At 39.4% G+C, this 19,631-nt stretch overlaps 1 protein-coding gene across 4 annotated transcripts in view; it reads left to right on the top strand.

Annotated features, from left to right (window-relative positions):
• Positions 1 to 19,631, top strand: part of LOC146001547 (uncharacterized) — a 104,929-nt gene that overhangs the window by 15,871 nt on the left and 69,427 nt on the right. Inside the window, exons 1-2 of one of the 4 annotated variants that reach the window (XM_083139002.1) lie at positions 4,461 to 4,495; positions 6,922 to 6,959. The gene's annotated coding sequence lies outside the window, so the exon portion shown is untranslated. Of the gene's footprint in view, positions 1 to 4,460; positions 4,496 to 4,924; positions 5,011 to 6,921; positions 6,960 to 19,631 lie in introns of those variants that run through there. The other 3 variants (XM_083139001.1, XM_083139003.1, XM_083138999.1) reach the window with 3 other exon arrangements.

Raw genomic sequence — 19,631 nt, 5'->3', positions numbered from 1 at the left:
AGAGACAGAGCAAGAAGTAGAAAAGTGTGTGTGTGTGTGTGAGAGAGAGAGAGAGATAGAAAGAGAGAGATAGAGAGAGAGAGAGAGAGAGAGAGAGAGAGAGAGAGAGAGAGAAATAGTAATGTATAAGATACACACACAGACAGAGATAGAAAAGGAAGAGAAGTCTCAGAACATCGATATAGATAAAGAATAAGGAAATAGGCAGAAAATTGTAGGGAAAACAAAGACAAAGAAATGATCAAAAATAGAGAAAGTAAAGAACGAAGAGGTACCAAAATAGAGAAAGGAATCGAAAGCTACGTAGATACAAGGATTCAAGAAAGAAGATACAAGGAAAATAGACAAAAGAGTTACAAATAAAGGTAGGGAGAAAGGAGAGTTGACAATTTTTCCTTATTTCAAGGGGAAGGGTCAAGTGACCCTGCCCCTTGAACCTCCCTGCGGGTACTCATGATCCACGTCCAGAGACCCGAACTCGAGCTGGAACTTTTGGTGGTGAGGTCATAATTTCCCTTTTTTTTAAAAAATCTGAACACCAATTTGACATGGACTCTTTCTTTCACAGACAAATAAGTAGACCATCTCCTCCAATAAAGTATTTTACAGAAAACAGTTTTATCCCAAAATCCATTCGATTAAGTATAATCATTGAGAGAATGGAGTCACCCATTTCGGAGCTTATCCAAGAAATCGCCTCTGCTGAGGAATGTAACTTCGAAGATGCCTTTACTGGTAAATTTACCTCCCGCATACGCCATATATTTGGGAAAATATACAACTTGGATGCAGTGATGTAAACTGCGGTGCTCGCTGCTTCTTATGGTTTGATTTTAAAATTTAGGGTGCGTCAGCACTTAGGCTATTTTGCACCCGTCACATTATACGGGGTCCAGCCCATTATCGTTGCAAATAACAACTCTAGCGTTGCATAAATAAAAATCCTAAAATATTCTGACTTCCGTTAAAAGCTGAGGCTGTAAACGGGCACTCAGCACACATAAGGACAAAAAACAGGACAACACACACAAAATTATACTGGCCATAGTGCCAGTCGCCAGAGCCTCGTTCGTCTGCAAAATGCAGTCCAGGGTGTACTACGTGGAAGTGAGGTTGACTTTTGGGCGCCTACGTGGAAGGTCACCCCTTACACCCCACTGCTTCTTATGGGCTTGCATTCAAGAACCCCTCCAGTGTGAACTTTGGATTGTACAGTGGGATGCACATGTATTGCTCGGCAAATTGTCCATTAACATTTTCATTAAATTTTCTCTTGCGTCCTACGTGATTTAATGACTGGATTTTTGCAGGTTCAGAGGTTGTCAGCAGCTTGTTTATCGTCTTGTTTCAATTCTTGAAGCTCTCTTTGCGTAAAACAGAGAGCATAAACAGGGCGATGGACAATTTGCTTGCTAATGTCTACTATTATTACTACACGTATATAGCAGAAGCAGCATTTCTGTGCATGCTCCAGCCCCTAATAATCAAATGAGTGCTCGTAAATAAAAAGACTCACTTTGAATTTTCAACGGTATGTGTGATCACGTCTAGTCTGTATATTCAATAGCAAATTAGTAGTGGCAGTCAGTGGTGGATCCATAAATTACAGTTGGGAGGGGCGAATTTCAGTTGGGTACCTCACCTCACAGAGAATCAATTGTAACCTACACTTGCACTGTTTTACGTAAACATTGTGAAAATAAATCAAGCTGATTGCCATGATCTGGAAATGAGAGTAGCTATCGTTTTGCTTAAATAGGAGTTCAGGGCTGGAATAGATAGTTATTATGGTACGGTAAACTGAAATAAGTAGTAAAATGAATAAACAAATAAATCAAGACCTATTGTTAGGGGTTCTCGGTTCAATCCCCTTTGGAGGCACCATGCACAGTGGTTTGGACCAAAATTTAAACGTAAGTAAAAAAAAAAAAAGTAAAAGTGCACCCCTGTGCTTTGCACCACGCCATGAAGGCGTATAGGGGTGTGGAGTTAGGGCCCTACAGTTTCTTGATCACGGCAGAAGGTGAGGGTGATGTGATCAGCACCACGCCCCTGGTCGCCTTTAACCCCCAGAGTTTCCTCCAGGTACCCACTTTATAAGACGCTGGATGGGAGCCGGAGCCGTTTGAACAGGTGAAAAAAATTTGTTTCTCCTCCACCGGGGATCGAACCTGGGTCTTTGGCATGGTATTCAGACGCCCTAACGACTTTTTTTTTATTTTTAAAGGAATACCTGTAAATTGTAGTATCCCCCGTTCTTCTCTTTATTCTCAATTTTCACATATCTCGGTTTTTCTAAATTCTCAGTTTTCTCATTAGGACAAACACAAAGATCCATGTCTTACCCGGGATTCGAACCCGGGACACCTGGCGTCGCAGCGCACTGTACTAACCACTCCGCCAATGAGGTCGACCCTTAACGACTGAGCTACCGCGGCTCTGTAAACTCCAGTTCAAATTAGCCTATCATGAGCATGAAGTGGACTTAAATCAAACTTTAAAAATATTCTCGAGCTTGTTAAACAAAAGACAGAACATTTGAGTCTTGAAAAATATTTGACCTAATACTGTACTACCTATAAAACCTGGCAGTTGGGTTGCCCTCCCCGTGTATCCGCGCCTGGTGGCAGTCCCTGTCTTGTTTCGAGTTGTAAGCCTTTCTCGTTCTCCATATCGACTGGAGTTGTAAATGTATCTCGTCTCGATTTATAAACATCCGATGAATTCCCGTCTCGATATAGAAAATATGAACAATTTATACAGCATTAACATGACCTCCTATGAGTGGCGTATACTGAGTCCAAGATATGGGCTATCTTCCTATGTCACGTGGTTCTACGCTATGAATAGAAATAAGTTTACCAACTCCTAAGAAATCAGGTTGCCAATTCATAGGAAATATGGTTACCAACTCCTAAGAAATCCGGTTGCCAATTCATAAGAAATCAGGTTGCCAACTCCTAAGAAATCAGGTTGCCAATTCATAAGAAACCAGGTTGCCAACTCCTAAGAAATTAGGTTGCCAACTCTTAAGAAATCAGGTTGCCAACTCATAGGAAATCAGGTTGCCGACTCATAGGAAATCAGATTACCAACTCCAGAATCACCATCATCATCTCACTCATATGAACAATTTTTGATCGATTTTTGTCCTGTATTTTATTCTCTAAGCTTGAGGCTTCGCAGATAGCTTAGTTAGCCTAGAATATACGCTCCTGCCTCCCATATACCTATATTTGCTTGCTTTGTTCGAAGAGGTCGCATAGTGAAGTAAATTTGGTTTAGGTATTTTAAGTATATATTTTCTAATTCCATACCAAAGTCTCAGACGAGACCAAAGATTATCGGTCTCGTCTCGACAAATGTCGAAGGGTCTAGCTTCTTTTTTTATCTTGATTTTTACAAGAGTGTCACGGTAAAGTGTGATGCAAGCAAACTCTCCATGGCTATGTTTCGTCTCTTTATTTTACGTAATGGGAGGTTAAAGTATCGAAAGAAAACGGCAGACAAGCTGCTGACAACTTCTGCACCATACAGTGAAAACCCATTCATTAAAATCACGTATAATGTAGCAGAAAAATCAATGAATATTGTCCATGTAGAAGAAAAATCTATGAATATAGTTATGGACAATTTACCGAAGAAAACTTATGCATCCCTACATTTCCTGACTTACAGCATAGTTCAAGAGAAAAGCGACAAGCCGTAGATAGATAGATAGATAAGTCCTTCGAAGGCTGGAAATTATGCACTTGCAGTGGAATGGACAAGTATTCCTTTAATTAATATCTTGCATTATTTTTTCTCTTTCATCCTACTTTTTTTTTTTTTTTTAAGGAATGCAGTTTTACATATTTTGGTGCAGAATACGTCAACAGCTTGCGGAGCGTTTTATTTCAATTTTTGTAGCTCCTATTGCGTCTAAAGGCACTAAACATAGTGATGGACAATTTGCTTGGATGCATTCCATCCACTTTACACCATTGAACGAATAAATAAATCTTTTGATTGAATTAATGATATTATTTTATGTCGCATGTCTGCCACTTTTGGCTAATCACGACGATGAGAATGATGAAAGACACTCACAAAGAACACTCATGACCAGGCTGGGATTCGTCGTAGCGCGCTGTGCTAACCACTTCGCCACGGACGTCAGCAAAAAATTCACCATTGACGAGGATAATTCGACGCAGATATTTACCACTTGCAGCACTGTCCAAAGAAATATTATTATTTACACACAATAATTGATGTGTCATTGTACAGACGAAGTTGTTCCTTTTCCAACGAAAGCAATTGCACTGCAAGCTATCCGTCGACGTATGTAGTAAAACGCATTCTTTTCTCGTGCAATAATACCCTTTGGTCTGACGATGCCTCTGGATTGGGTTTATCGTTCTGTTCCTTCAGGTTTCTTCTTATCAGTGCCACGCAGAACAACGCCACATTCAACTCTGGTTGTGCCAAGGCTGTCGCTTTTCCTTTCTCTTATGTAAGTTTAGATATTAAGTTGCATTTTGCTAGCTATGTATGTCCACGCCGCGTTCTTGAGATTTTAGAGCAATGTTAAGTTCTTGGAAGTTTCGTACGTCTTGGACGGAAATTGTGCAAGCCAGTACGTATTTGTTTGTTCGTCGTCTTGCTAGTTGTTGGCAATGTTTTACTGCCGTTCCAAGGTCAAAGATCTCGTACTACGTGCACTAGCATGGGGGTTAGTGGTAAATGGAAGTTCGAATAACAGAATTAGGTTCTTGGTACTCAGGGCTGACCCCAAGCTGCAAGGAATTCCAGTTTAGCGTTTCGGTTGCTGAACAAAAGACCTGCAAGACTGAGCACAATGTGTCTCTGTGACCTTGGTGTCGCGACCAGTTCTGTTGGGGTCCCCTACCTATTCTTCGCACACCTGACGGTAAACGTGGCACCAAGAAGTAACTGGGCTGATGGTTGGTTTTGCTCTTTTTCGTGCTTAGAGTACGCATGTAATATAGGATTTAGTGTAGGCTGCTTGTAAGTATCTTGAAACACAAAAGCAGAAATGTGCAAGATATGTTTTATTAATGTTGTCTCTGCTCATGTTTTATTTTCCGAATGAAGTGTAGAACTTTAGGTTTTCGGTGTCCTCATACATAACAGGTCGTATTAGTCTTTGTGATAAGCTTATACTTTCTGTTATTGCTGGTTATAGGTAGGTTTTGCGGTTTTGCCAGAAGTTGCATTTACACAAAAAAGGTCGCAGAAGTCCACTGCATTACAGATTACTTATTTTCTAGCGTCCGAAGGTTCTGGGTTCAAGTATCGACCAGGGCTTATTCCAGAGGCGCCAACTTAAGATAAATTTGTTGAGAGGGGGGGGCAAGATCGGCATAAACAATACTTTATATATGTAAATATACATAAAATGTGTCCTACGTGAATTTTGGGATTGCCTCCCCCCCTATTGTCTATTCTGTTTGTTCTTCCATTTTTTTAATATAATCATCATCATCCATAAATAGGTAAAAAGCAAGGTTAATTAAACGAAGTAGCAACACGGTGACCTTGCTAGATGACAAATGGTAAATATATAAAATGACAAGATTGAATTTCCAATTAACTTGTTTCCATAGTTCGTACTCTAATCGAAAATGTAGGGTCCAATTGGACTTTTTCAACAAATATTTGACTGACTGCCTCTGTGTATTTTGCATTTGTAATTTGAAGTCGTTTTGCTGACACTTTTGGCTCTGACGAAGCCTACCTTGTTGTCTAGCGATTACATCTTCGTATTTGCGATATCATCGGCACTGGGTTTGTATCAAGATTATTAGAATGGTTTGTAGCTCAGAATAATTTATTTGTCTTTTCATCTTCAATAGTGTTTATGGTAAACTTTGCGGTATAAACAAGTTGCTGCGTTAAATTACCACCAAGTCAATCGCCTAGCTGTAGTCCATTGATCTGCTTTTCAATTATGATGATGTAACTCGCTACTATTGACTGTCTGCTAATTACTTTATTCTGTGTTAGAGATAATTTTCGAAGATTCGGGTGAGGTGAGGGTTTGTTAATTTTAGTTTACGCCGTGCTGTCTCAGTTAATGTAATACAGTGTAGTATTATTTTGTCATTGTGTCATTTTTTATTGATAGTTATTGCGATGGTTGTATCTTGCTCAGGTGCAGCAAGACAGTTCAGTCTCCAGTGGTTCAAATGTTTATTTTAAATTTGCGTATTTCAAGGGCAGCGATACAGTTGAGTGGTTCGAATGTTCATCCAAATTTTGAATTGTTGAATATATATACAGGGTGCTCCAAAACAAAACTTTGGGGGGGGGGATGTTTTACGACCTGAGTACTATCAGTAATTGACAAAGTGTGACGATGACGATGAATGGCTTGAAGTAGGGAGAATTACACAATGAAGAGATTAATGACAGCAAATGCAGGGCAGTGAGCAACTAGATTCTTACGTTAGTAATTCTGTAATTTTTAGTCGAGATAATTTCTTGCCTTTCATTATAGCTGAGAAATAATAATATTTATTAAATTGAAGTTCCCAATCGCATGCCATTGAATTGCAAACATCTGTACTACTCAGCACTTACATAATATCAACGACTACAGCTTATGCATAGTAACCTTTAGACAAAATCTTCATTTTTTTATATATGTTAAATAATGCGTTATGTTCCGGGATCTTACTCAAAGTTTAAGAATAATATTATCAAATGGAGGAATTTCGTTACTATTTTGTCTTTATTCTGCATTGTCTGCAAGTTTTTACCTGAATTATTACGGAATTATTTTTTTTATTCACAGTGAGTTTCTAGTTCCTATAGTTTATTTTACGATTGTCTTTAAGTGAAAAAAATATTGGCTAGCCCTTAAAATAATTTGCATAGTAAACAAACATCTTACACCATATATTGTTTCTTCTTCAGGATTGGAGCCAAACCTGGGCATATGCTTGCTGGATGAGGTAAGTGTACAAGATTCTCGTTTTTTAGTTATACAGGGTAAGTGAAGTACGAGAAGATAAAAATAAATAATGTTAGGTTGTGATTAATGCCAGGGAATCTAAAGGGAAATCAAAGGAATTAGTATAATTGTAGTATCAGGAAAAGGTATTTTGCATGTTTTGTTTTTAGTGTAATTCATGATCTGGCATTAATATTGTGCGAGAAGAGTTTCAATTTATTATGCTAGGCTTGTAATTTTATTGGGAACGAAATACGTAAAGAACCACCTCTTGTTACATTCAGTCTACTGTAAATAGATCCAATGGAGAAATTATTAAGATAATTAAATTTTGCTTCGTCTTTTACCAGCCAATCAGAATTCAAGTATCAAAATGGCAGCGTGATTTCACCGTTATATTTTCGTACAATATAAGGAGGAGAGAAGGAGGTACAGAGGTAGTGTATGGGAGAGAGAGTGAGTGAGAGTGTATTTGCAGTCAGAAGAACTACTAGACATGATTACTTCATTTCCCTTACAGCGAGTGGGGATATACTTATACACACTCGTATACATATATGCACGCACACACATACACACGCACTGGCGAACTGAGGATAGGGACTGATGAGGCTGCAGACCCTCCCGAAATTTTGAGAAAAATCCAAATTTTCAAGTGAAAGCAGCAAAGAACTCGGGGGGGGGGGGAGAGAGGGGGACAATATGGTAAATACAAACCATATAACGAACATAAACATACTATTTTCGTCTTTGAACCACTCTTAAAACGAAGGTTGAAAATGGTAATTGTGAAATATTTTATAGTGTGTCCCGACCTTACGTAAAACGTACTATTACAATTCCAACTCCCTCCGAAATCCAGAGTACGCTAGTGTACACACATATTAGAACTCCTCGTGTGTTGTACAAACATTATTTCTTCTTACTACTCCTGAGTAGAGTGTGAATTGCTTCTGGTGTTTCGTTACCACTTTCCATGATTGTTGCATAAGTGTAGCCTTGTTACACGAGCACGCATTTGCTGAAGGACTCCTTGGAGCTTCTTGGCCGTCGTGGAGGTAGAGTGTTAATTTTTGTCTCATCTGTCTGAAGCAAAAGGCTCGTTGGAGTAAACATACGCGAGGTCACGTGATCCGGATCGGAAGGCAACGTTCCTCCAGCAGTGGCATCTGCTTGGAAATCTAGAATGTTTTTTTGTTCGCGTTCTTGGATAAAGAAGCTCGCATCAAGTGTGAATCCACAATATACAACGGTGTTGTCCTTTCTTGATACGCTGTCTCATTCAAGCACTAAGTACCTGGTCGTTTTGGTTGAATGTTCTGCGCAAGGATGAATAAGTTAATTGCGCACTATATGACGAACCCCTCAATCTGTGTGTATTCTTCTGTCTAGATCTAGAGGTTTTTTTACATGTTAGAATATGAGTTCAATTGAAATCAGGTTGCGAAATCATTGAAAACTGGTGGGGCGGAGAAAGTTCTTCATCTACAAACCCCTTCCACCACAAACATATGTGTATATTATACGATATACATATTTGTAATGTTATTAAAAGTAAAAATAAATTACTCAATTAAAATATATTATTATTATTACTACTACTATTATTAATTACATAAAGGAAATTAATTTGCTACTTTTATACATATCAGATATTGTAAAGAAGCTAAGTAATTCATTTACCAACTGGTTAAAGATGTTAATAAATTATGAAATAGTTCAAGTGGTTTTGTTATGTGTAAGTTTTTGTTTAGTTTGTGCTTTATATTAACATAAATCGATTAGATTTCATAGTTATTATTTTTTGCATTCTTGTTTTACTTTAATTGTGCGTATTGATGTAGATTTGTTAATGATCTCCTGAGAGAAAAAGCATTGAACACTCACAACCACACTAATTTGTGTGTTTTTGGATATTATACTTAGTAAAGTATATTTGAAATTAAAAGTAATTGCTTATCTTTTGTTTGTTATAACAAAAACTCTCCCCCCGGAAATTTTTGTTGGGGGGGATTTTTGAGGCGAAGATTGTTGGTGGGGAATTCCCCCCCCCGTCCTCCCCAGGATTTCGCACCCTGGTTGAAATAATGTCCAAGCGGGCAGTAATAGAGCTGCAGTACTGTTCTTCAAGAATACATCTATATAGTCAAGGGCGTGCCCAAAGTAGGGACTGGTTGGGTTGCATTCAGACTCTACATGTTTCCTAATTCGTTCCAGAGTAAGACCCTCGCTCTCTTTTCTGAGAATGTATTTCATCCCTCTTTCTCTCTTCTTCGTTATACTTTCTTGTTCATTAAGAATAATTCATGTACTAAGATTTACTGCCGGCTATGTATTACTGGCATGTCAGATCCTTCCTTGTAAGAAGAATGGAAAAAAACATCGAGCTCTGAAGACACAAAATAGTTTGCAGATTTTAATCAATATACCTTGTATCGCATGCTTTGTCGCTATTTTTATGGTAATTGCGTAGTTTGTAACAAGCAAAAACAGTAAAATGTGAGTTTTCAGCTTCTATATTTTGTTGAATTCGCATTCTACTCTCTCTCTGGGCTGCATTTTGCAAACTAACTAGGCTCTGGCGACTGGACTTGCAGCCTATAATCCTCTGTGAGGACTGTGTTGTGTCCCATCCATGTGTATTTGCGATTGTCTTTTCATCACATCACCAATTCATTCACATTTTCTCAATCAGGCAAAAGTGGAAGAAAAGCGAAGTGAAATAAATCATCAAGTCAATCAATCGGACACTATTCCAGAACTAAAGTAAAAAAGTAAAAAGTAAAGTGTTCCCCTGTGCATAGCACCACGCCATGAAGGCGTATAGGGGGTGTGGGGGTAACGCCCCACACTTTCTTGATCCGGTCGTGAGTGGGGGTGATGTGATCAGCATCACGCCCCTGACCGCCTGAACTACAAGTGGAAATTATTAGGCGGGAGAATGGCTCAACATGGTAACAATGACAAATCTGAGGAAATTTTCCTAGTTACTAGATTTATTTTCTCTCTTAAAATAAGTGTTGGTTGTGGTGAAAACAATGTAATACGTTGTATATAGCATTCACTGCTAAAAGCGCAATATCTTCTCATGGCCATACGACATCCTTTACAAATTCATGCAAAGGCAACAATATTAGTTTAGTCGCCTCAGTTGCCGAGTGTGTTGGGTGGGCAACTCACGATTTGTATTTGTATTTTTTTTTTGTTATTTAGCGTCGATTTTTTCCCAATTTTGGCTAATCGCGGCGATGAGGATGTGATGGTTAGATGAAATTTGATCAACGAACACTCGCAAATAATATTCATGCCCAGGCTGGGACTCGAACCCGCGAACTTCGGTGTTCCGATTTATATACAGTAGCCTTTTATTCACTTGAAAATTCCATACATTACATTCAACAACGAAGAGGAATTAAGGGATCAGTCTCACGAAACAAATAATAAATACGACTTGATTACAACCGAATAAATGCGATTGAATTACACAAGTATTCTACAACAAAATCCAGAATTTTAAACCCATAGCATTCCGGTGTCTTTCTATTTGTGGCCTTTCCGATTAGGCAGCATTATTGTATTTTGTTGTATGAGCTTCTGCTCCCTTGCCTCTATAATCGAAGTAACAAGCTCAAGCGATTCACCTTTCGTTGTTTGGAGACGCATTGACAATAAGGGTTTGTTTGGAGTCAAGGCCCCTTAACCTCTAGCAATAAATCCATATTAAGTACCTCCAGACTCACATACACGAATGGCTCTCTGCCCGGAAGCTTCTGTGGAAGGCTTAGCAAGAAGTTTACACGAGCTAGCCTGGCAGAGAGAGAGAGTGTGTGTGAAAGATAGCAATATCCTGTTGTTGAATCTTTCCCAGTCTTAGTTGTACCCCATGCAGACATGCGGTACTTAAGCTAATAAATCTGGATCGAAACTGGAGCTAGAATTCTTAGTCTACAACTTTTGAAAAACATTGGGTGTGCTCAGACATTAAAAAAAATTCTCATAAATCCTACCGTGTATCATGATATTAATGCACACCAACAATGCACCCTTACTCTTTTTCTAAATTGTTCTTTACTGATTTCAATAAGCAATCTACCACGAATCACAATAACAAATATATAGTAATTATCAATATAACGCCACAAATTATTGGGTGGGCTCCAGCCCGACTGGCCCATATAAGATGGCGCCACTGATATTAGCTATGGTTTTTAAAAATAATGTATAACTAACTACCTTATAGAGTCGTTTCGGTTACCCATAACCATAACGTCGAATTCTGTACTCACTACCGACGGTTTCACGTTCGAGCCGTGAAGTGGGCATGATGTTCTGTGTGAGTGTCGATCAACTTCATCTAAGCAACATTCACCTTCGTCGTCGTGATTATCCTGAGGAGTCAGAAAAGCGAAGGAAATTAAGAAAAATACAATCAATCCAAATCCATCTTAAAGGAATAAGAATAGCGAAAAGCTCTTGTGAATTTCCTGTCCGGAAATCAAAGAAAAAGAAACTTTTTTTCCTTGCAATCCTAAAACCGGATGGAAGGAATCCTTCTCTGGCAATTAACTCATTGTTACCAACAGGTTATCTGTGGTAGTGTTCGAGCATTGGATTGGTTATGATTATGTATTTGTTTTGTTGATCTCTTCATCTGCCATTCATCCTCATCGTTCCGATGAACTTAGGTGAGAAATTAAAGCGACGTAAATATTAGTTTTAAAAATAGAGCTGGGAAGATAAACTGTGACATTATTTAATGGCAATTCAGGGTTCACACTGACTTGGAAATCTGAAAAAGAAACATCGAAATAAACCCATGAGTAAACATTTCAAGGAAAAGTCAGGAAAATTTGAATACATTTAAAAACCTGGAAGAGTCAGGGAAAATGAAATGCTTGCCAGGATTTGGGAATTAAAATAAATTCTTGTGAATAATGTCAAACCCTCGTTTGAGTTTTTGTTTTTAATCTACTTTATGCACAGTAGGTTACAGTTTTTGCCACAGTTCAAAGCAGAATCCGTACCACTACGTTCCTTCACTAGGTAACCATTGGTTAAACCAACCAGGGGCGGTCCGTTGATTACAAGAAGATGACGTTACCACTACGCCATCGCTGAGGCGTTAAATCAAAGCGATTCTCTTGAATAGCAAGCAGCTGAATATGTTAAAACACCAAAGAAAAGTCGGAAAATTTATTTTAAAATTAACTGGAAAGCCTAGAAGAATAAGGACATTTCTTTTGCCAACATGAGTAGAAAACACATACTATAAATTACGCCGTATTAGCAACAGGACAAATCTACTTATACTGATAAGTAGGAAGCGGAAGTTGATGATCTAAAAATATAGGTATATGACCTATAGAATGTCCTAAAAATGGAAAAAATGACGTAAAAAATGCAAAATTGACCATTAAATTTGTTAGTTTTAGGTTAAAAATTGAAATGAAAAGGAAATTAAACAAAATTCAATCTTGCTTTTAAAAAAGGCACCAAATGATACCACATACACATTCAATTAAAATATGCAACGAGGATTTCCAATGAAAACAACCGAATAATTTTAAAACAATTAATGAAAAAGTAGTTTCCCCCGAGACAAGAAAGACTGTCACCAGTTCAGCATTTCTTTTGCTCGTAAATTGAAAATCCTGAGAGATATATATAGGCCTATGATCACCTTGGTGAAAAGACTCAAGAATATTACCAAAATGAAAGAAGTGACGAAATATGACTAGACAATACACCGAATATTGCGAAAAATGACGGGCGGGAAAAATTACATAAAACCTGAAAATTGGCAAAAAAATTAAAAAAAAAGTACTTTAAATTTACCTTTTTCGGGTTCTAGACGAAGTGTAATATTGTGTATATTTAATGACATCTCCGAGATGTCAGAGAAAAGATGACATTTTACGTATCAACTTCCGTTCTCTACTGATTAGTGTTTTCGGTATGTTACAGGAAGATTTCCATTTGGAACTTCGAAAGCTCCCTCTTGAAAACAGTAGAGTTCCCTCTTGAAAACAGTGCTCCAATTGCCACATCTTGTATCGGGCATATGTCAGCTTGCGTGTGTGCAGAGAAAATGTCAGTTCTTGGCATCCCACGTGACCTTCCCTTCCCCCTCGCCTCTCCCCACGATGCAGGAAGCTCAGGCGCCCAACGCAGTCACACGTCTTGCCTTCATTCTTGCTACAATGCTCTCTTTTTGGTACGTCAGCGCCATCTTCGGTGCTTCTTTCTTCAAGGAGCTATTTGTTTAAACCTCTGTAAGATTCCCGTATGATAGAGCATTACTAAAGAAGTTTTTTTTAAGACCATGTTGGACTTGGGTTTTCTTATTTCTAATAGCAAAAACTGTTTAAAATGGGTCATATTTTTTATGATAGATTAGGTATTTTTATAAACGATTAAGCAAGTATCTTGTTCCTAAAAGCTACAGTAAATGAAACATTTTGATGTTGAAATGAATGTCGTTGCTAGGGGGTGGGTGAATATTTTCAAGGAGGTAGAACTACAGACACACACACATTGGGAGTGAGAAAGAGACAGGGTAACAGAGACAGATATACGTAAAGATAAAGTAAGATGTATACATGTCCCGTACCGTAGCCGTACGGTCGTGTCATTCTTTGGGTTCCGGCTACGGGGCGCGCTCAGGTTCGAGTCTCCTGTGTATGGGACCGGTGGCCACCCACCGTCGTGAGCAAATTGGGGAGCTACGAATGAGTAGCCTAACCCGGTCACGGAAATCTACGACGACTGGTGGTTCGTCGTGCTCACCTCACGTCACCCCCGTAACTAGTTGGATGATCTCCCACCTCAGGGGAGTGAGTGAGTGGGATCAGGTGGAAGTGAAGGGTGCAAGTATTTCAGACACATAGTACGCATCACTTCTGTACCATCTGAAGGAGAAACTAAAGTCAACACGCAGGGAGAAGTTCTCCATAAATGTCTTCGTCTCCCTTCTGGATAATGTACCACCTTGCAAAGCGACTATTACGGTGCAGAAACTGGCTGAATTGAGGTTAGACATCTTGGAATACCCTGCTTATTCACCTGATGTGACACCCTCTGATTACCATCCATTCCGAAATTTGAAAAAAACATTTGAAAGCAAACCGCTTTAGCAACATTTATCTTGCCAAAGTAGTTTTAGGCATATGCATATGGTTTTAGGCCCAACCGAAAAAAATAAAATCCAATGACTACAAAAGTTTCAGAACAAATCTCAGAACTGTGTTGATCTTCTGGAGGAGGTGTTTAATAAAAGTATTAAAACCACTGGCACATACGCGCAACCCCCCTCTCTCTTTCTCTCTCTCACACACACACACACTTGTCAACTTTCCTTGCTTTGTCAACCTCACACATACTCAACTGGACAGAAAGAAATCATCCACGTTTTACCTCGCACCATGCAGTATATTTTATAGAATGAATCGGATTCAAGTGCAGTCGTTACGCTATGCTATGTCCTGTTCCAAGTGAGTAAATTACTTTTTATATTATTGAACTAATTTTCTATGTCTCCATAGATTATATCTTCTATGTCGTTTGTTAATCATAAATTTGAACTGCATTCACAAGATGTTGAAATGAAGGTTCATCAATAACCTAATGATGATGCCTAATTGTCTACTCGAACTCGTAGGCACATTGGCAGTTTTGAAGGGAGATTCGGGAATTTTCGTGTGATGTAGGTTGGATATCACCACAAACTTGAAAGAAAATTAAATTCTATATATTTTTTTCAGTTAGGCTTTACAAGGATAATGCAACGTACGTGCACACAGATTTGAGTAATTAATAGTATCATTAAAATTATAATAGTCTTATTCTTCAGAATACGGATATGCGAGGATCTAATTAATGCCCGTGGATTATGTGGGGGTACACGGTAAACGCTGTTATATGCATTAAAATCGTGCCCACCCTAAGGATACCAAATGTACAGTACAGTTGTACTTATGACACCTTTAACAAAACCAAGTTGTTTTAAACCTTTCTTATATTTTCATCTGTCTGGGATAACTTGGCCAGTAAGTACATAATGGTAAGGTAATGGTTCTTTGTATGCTACACAACACATCAATTTACAGAGGAATGGAGTGCACTAGCTTGTGTGTTTGTGTACGTGTGTGTGTGTGTGTGTGTGTGTGTGTGTGTGCATGTGTGTGGAGAGAGGGCGCTCGTTTCCATATTGACTCTCTCCATAATCCAGAATCAATCGTGGTCACGTGCGAGTGCCAAGCGGGAGTTTCCCATGCCTAAGATTGCTGGTTAAGGTGTGCCCTCAGACCACAGCTCGAAGTAGGTCTTCCTTTGCTGTTATGGTAGCCCTAACTCCTTAACATTTTGCTCGCGGTACTTTCGTTGGGTTATTTTGGCTTTTGATGTGACGTTGTTACCCAGATAGAGGGTGAGATTTCATCTGCTGGAGTCGCTGTTCGTATTGATCCACCACATAGGAGGCAGATCCAATGTTGCAGAGCGTGGGAGGCCTCCTCCACGTAGATTGGGCCATATGAGTAGGCAAGTTTGGCAGATGTTGGCCTAACACCATGTCCTCAATAAGAAGGGATAGTTAATGACCACAGAGAATGATGCTCTTCTTCGCGCCGAAAAACTGCAGATGCCAAGACTTGATTCTTTGGTGTTTCAAAGCGTCGGACCGAAACTTCAGAATCGTATGTTTTTTTCGAACTGTCGGTTATTTTTATTTCGTTTCAAACACGTCTTGCCGGTGCTACCGTGCTCCACATGTTTTCCTCTTGTTTCAGCTTTTCTTTGTTGGTTACTTCTTAGGAACACACTAAATGTCATTTACTACTACTCGTTCGCCGGTCTCCGTAGAGGACAGTGTGCTACGACGCCAGGGGCCTCGGGTTCGAATCACAGCCTGGACCTGGGTGTTCTTTGTGAGTGTTTCTTCATCATATCATCACTCATCCTCATCTTCGTTAATCGTCTCGATTAGATAAAACTGTCAGAAATGCGCGCAAAATAACACACATTTAAAATCAACAACAAGATGGTGACTAGTTTCTCACATGTGCGCGAATACACGTGAACACACAACATACACAGTCATAAAGTAGTATAACTCATTCACAAATATTTCGTGAGTATTGTTAGATGTGAGACGAAGGGGAGACGTGTTTTGGAAAGTTATTTTTATTGAACTACATCATTATGTGTTGTTAAAGCAAAGAGAGAGAAGGAAAAACAGGAGTATAGACAAGGGAAAAAGAGAGAGTGCAAGAGACACAAAAGCCGAGAGTACATGAAGGAGAGGAAGAGAGGGAGAGAAAGTGAGACATGGATATAAACGGAGAGAAAGAAGGAGACAGAGACTGGAATGCAAAGGGAGATATGAAAGACAGAAAGAGAAGTATGAACTAATTCTTTAGGATGAATAGAATAGAGTAAGTGTGTGTTCAGATGGAGGAAAAGAAGAGGAAAGTGAGTGAGTAAGTGAGAGGGAGGGAGGGACGAAGGCAGAGAGAAACGGACTGAAAGAGATACCGAAAGTTATGGTATGAAATTGAAATGGGGATACACGGAAATGCCTATTATTTTCAAGGGGTACAACCCAAAAAGGTTGAGAAACACTGTGGGAGAATATCAGAACTGATAGCAATAGACACACAGCATTGCATTCTTATAAATCCCTGATCTGTCGTTCCTTAATCAAACAGTTGACCTCCGTGACTGGGTGTTCTTTGTGAGTGTCCCTTCATCAATTTCATCATATCATCACTTATCCTCATCCACTGCCACTTTTGGCTAATCGGCACAATGCGAGGCAAAGTAACAAAGGTCAAAGCAAATCAAATCAAATCCTAAATCAAACGTACGGGCACAGTGTGTAGTCAATTTTACGAGAAAGAAAAACGTAGCATTTGATAACAGTAACTGCTGGGGGGCTTGGTCGAATTAGGGAATAGGCGTGGGATGCTTGTATGGATCAACTGTAGGTGGGTAGATTCCTATGCAAATTATCCTAGCTGGGAATCTGCTTTATGATTTTTTTTTTAACTTGGGGCCAGGTCCGTAGCTAGAATTGATCTCCAGTGGGGGCTCACGGGTTATCAGGGGGGCTTTGTAAATCAAGTCCATTTTTAAAAAAATAACAGAATTAAATGAAGATGTGTGTGTGTGTGTGGGGGGGGGGTCATTAACTTATATAAAATGTATAAATATCATGCAGATACTACATTTTTCTACATCTTTTAAATCATCTCTTAAAGTGTTAATTGATTGATACTGAAATCATCCCTTACAGTAGAGGTTCCCAAACGTTTTCGTTTCACAGCGCCCCTAGTGTTTCAAGATTCTTCCGCGGCGTCCTAGTCAGAATGTGGGCCTATCTTGCACTTGCAACGCCCAATTAGTGTGGTTAGGTTGCTTGCCTCAGTTAAAAAATATACACATATTTCAAATTCAGAAACATTTTACATGTGAAAAGTATTAAATAAGCAAATATTTGGAACAATATAATTATTTCAGTGAAAATAATGTAAAATTTGGCGGCACCCCCAAAACCCAACCACGGCGCACACTTCGGGGACTACTACACGCTCAATACTACTTTAGATAATACAGATATGTATATCACACACACAAAAACGCACAATATTCAGTCGCATTGCCTACAGTACATTTCACCCCCGTCCGAAGCAATGACACTCTCCTTCGTTCCCAAAACTTGGGAGCTGTCGACCTTTGATGCAGATGCGAAGGGAATTTGCATGATGACACCAAATCAAAGTTACAAATTTCTGTCTAAATGGAATGTCACAACAGGGACAGTGAAGGTACAGATAAAGAAGCCCCCTATGAAAGAACTTACAAAGTCTAGATAATCTTCTAAATACTTGCAGCTACTTAGACTTCAGCTCATAAACAAGATGAACGAATAGCTGCTGTTCATGTTCTGTGGATTTATCCTTAAAGTTGTGAGCTGTCTACATTTTCACTCTTCACTGAAAACAAATTACACAAAATAGTTTTTATCTAATGTCAAGGGGGCTGATGGCAGTGCCAGGGGGCTGATGGTAGTGCCGGCGTGGGCTGACGGTAGGTCCAGCGGGGCTGAGCCGTCCCTGGCCCCTGCCTGGCTACGGGCCTGCTTGGGGCACTGAACTAGACACAGCAGAGCTTTGTTAGTTACTCTAGTCTGCTCTATCAATGTCGCGTGGTTCCGTTGTAGGCGAGACGAACATTTGAAGTGTCGATTGGATGTCAATTATTCAACACATGCTGCATAATATATGCAGTTCTAACTCTCCCTTTTTGTTCTAATAGCGTGTTGTATTGACAACATGGCAGACAGGTGGTTAGTTCTTCATTGTTGGGGATTATTGTAGTGTACTTCGACCAGTCGGTTAACGTCGATAGCGACAATGGACAATGAATGACGAAATAGACGAAAGGCCAGATTGGAACCCGAGACCTGGAATTGTACTGAGACCCCTGGCCCCATCTAAAAATTGAAACGAAAATGAGACCGGAGCCTTCAACATTTTTCGAGGCGAGACCAACACAGAAAACACGAACAAGACCAAACAGCCGTCTCAAACTACTTTGAGGTTAGGCAGGGGTGTAAGGGGTGCTCCTTCCACGTAGTGCACCCAATAGTCAAACTCACTTCCACGTAGTACACCCTGAACTGTAGACTAACGAGGCTCTGGCGACTGGCCCCATGGCCAGTATAATTCTGTGACGTCCTTTGTTTTGTCCTTATTTATGCTGAGCCCCCTTTTTAGCCTCAGCTTTTAACCAAGGTAAGGAAATTTTAGTTTTCAGACACGCTTTTATTTTTGTTATAATAAGGGGCTGGACCCCGTATAGTGTGACGGGTGCAAAATAGCCCCAGTGCTGACGCACCCAAACAAATTTAATTCAAATTTAAGGTCAGACATGCAATTACTCTCTGAGGATTTCGTCTCTTTCGAGATTTTATTAAATTAGAATTGTAAGGTATATGAAAAAGATCTCCCAATATTATTTTATCACAGTTTTTGTATACATTATTACGAGACTCTTCTTCGAGACCGCAACGATAATGGACTTCATAATATAACGAGGGGAGCCCGAGAACGAGACAGATTTTCTCATTCACGAAACGAATCGAGACGTTGTTGGGTCTGGTGTCTCGGCCTAGACGATACGGAACGAGCACTTTCGACCTCTTCTCGAGATGTAAATGCTTTCCTTCTTCTCGGCCTTTTCTAGATGTATAAACATCCGTCCCCTTCTCGTGTCGAGTCTCGAATAATATACTATAAACGGTCATCATACAACGTGTCACCATACGGACAGCTTATAGATTTCAGTTCGGCACTACGAGTCCCAGAAAAATTTAGCTTATCCTTAATATGCAACTACGCAACATAGGCTCACAATTGCCACTAATGAATCCACTTTTTAATTGCTATAAACATAATATATGATTTATCTATAAATAATCGGGTAGATATCTGCTTCATGTGTCTTTATGTCTGTCTGCCTCCCCGATGGTATTAGCCTATCTGTGCATAAAGTGGACTTTAAAATCTCAAGCTTGGTTTGTCTGAACTTGACAGACGTCTCATGCTAAAGTAAATTTTGTTTAGGTAACTTTAAACTGTAGGTCCAGCCCCGATCAGCCTATCTGTGCATAAAG

This window comes from Lepisma saccharinum, chromosome 17 (genome assembly GCF_977018435.1).
Source record: "Lepisma saccharinum chromosome 17, izLepSacc3.1, whole genome shotgun sequence".
Lineage (NCBI taxonomy): Eukaryota > Metazoa > Arthropoda > Insecta > Zygentoma > Lepismatidae > Lepisma > Lepisma saccharinum.
The sequence above is the reverse complement of the archived record's forward strand: the minus strand, read 5'-3'. Positions and strand labels throughout refer to the sequence as shown.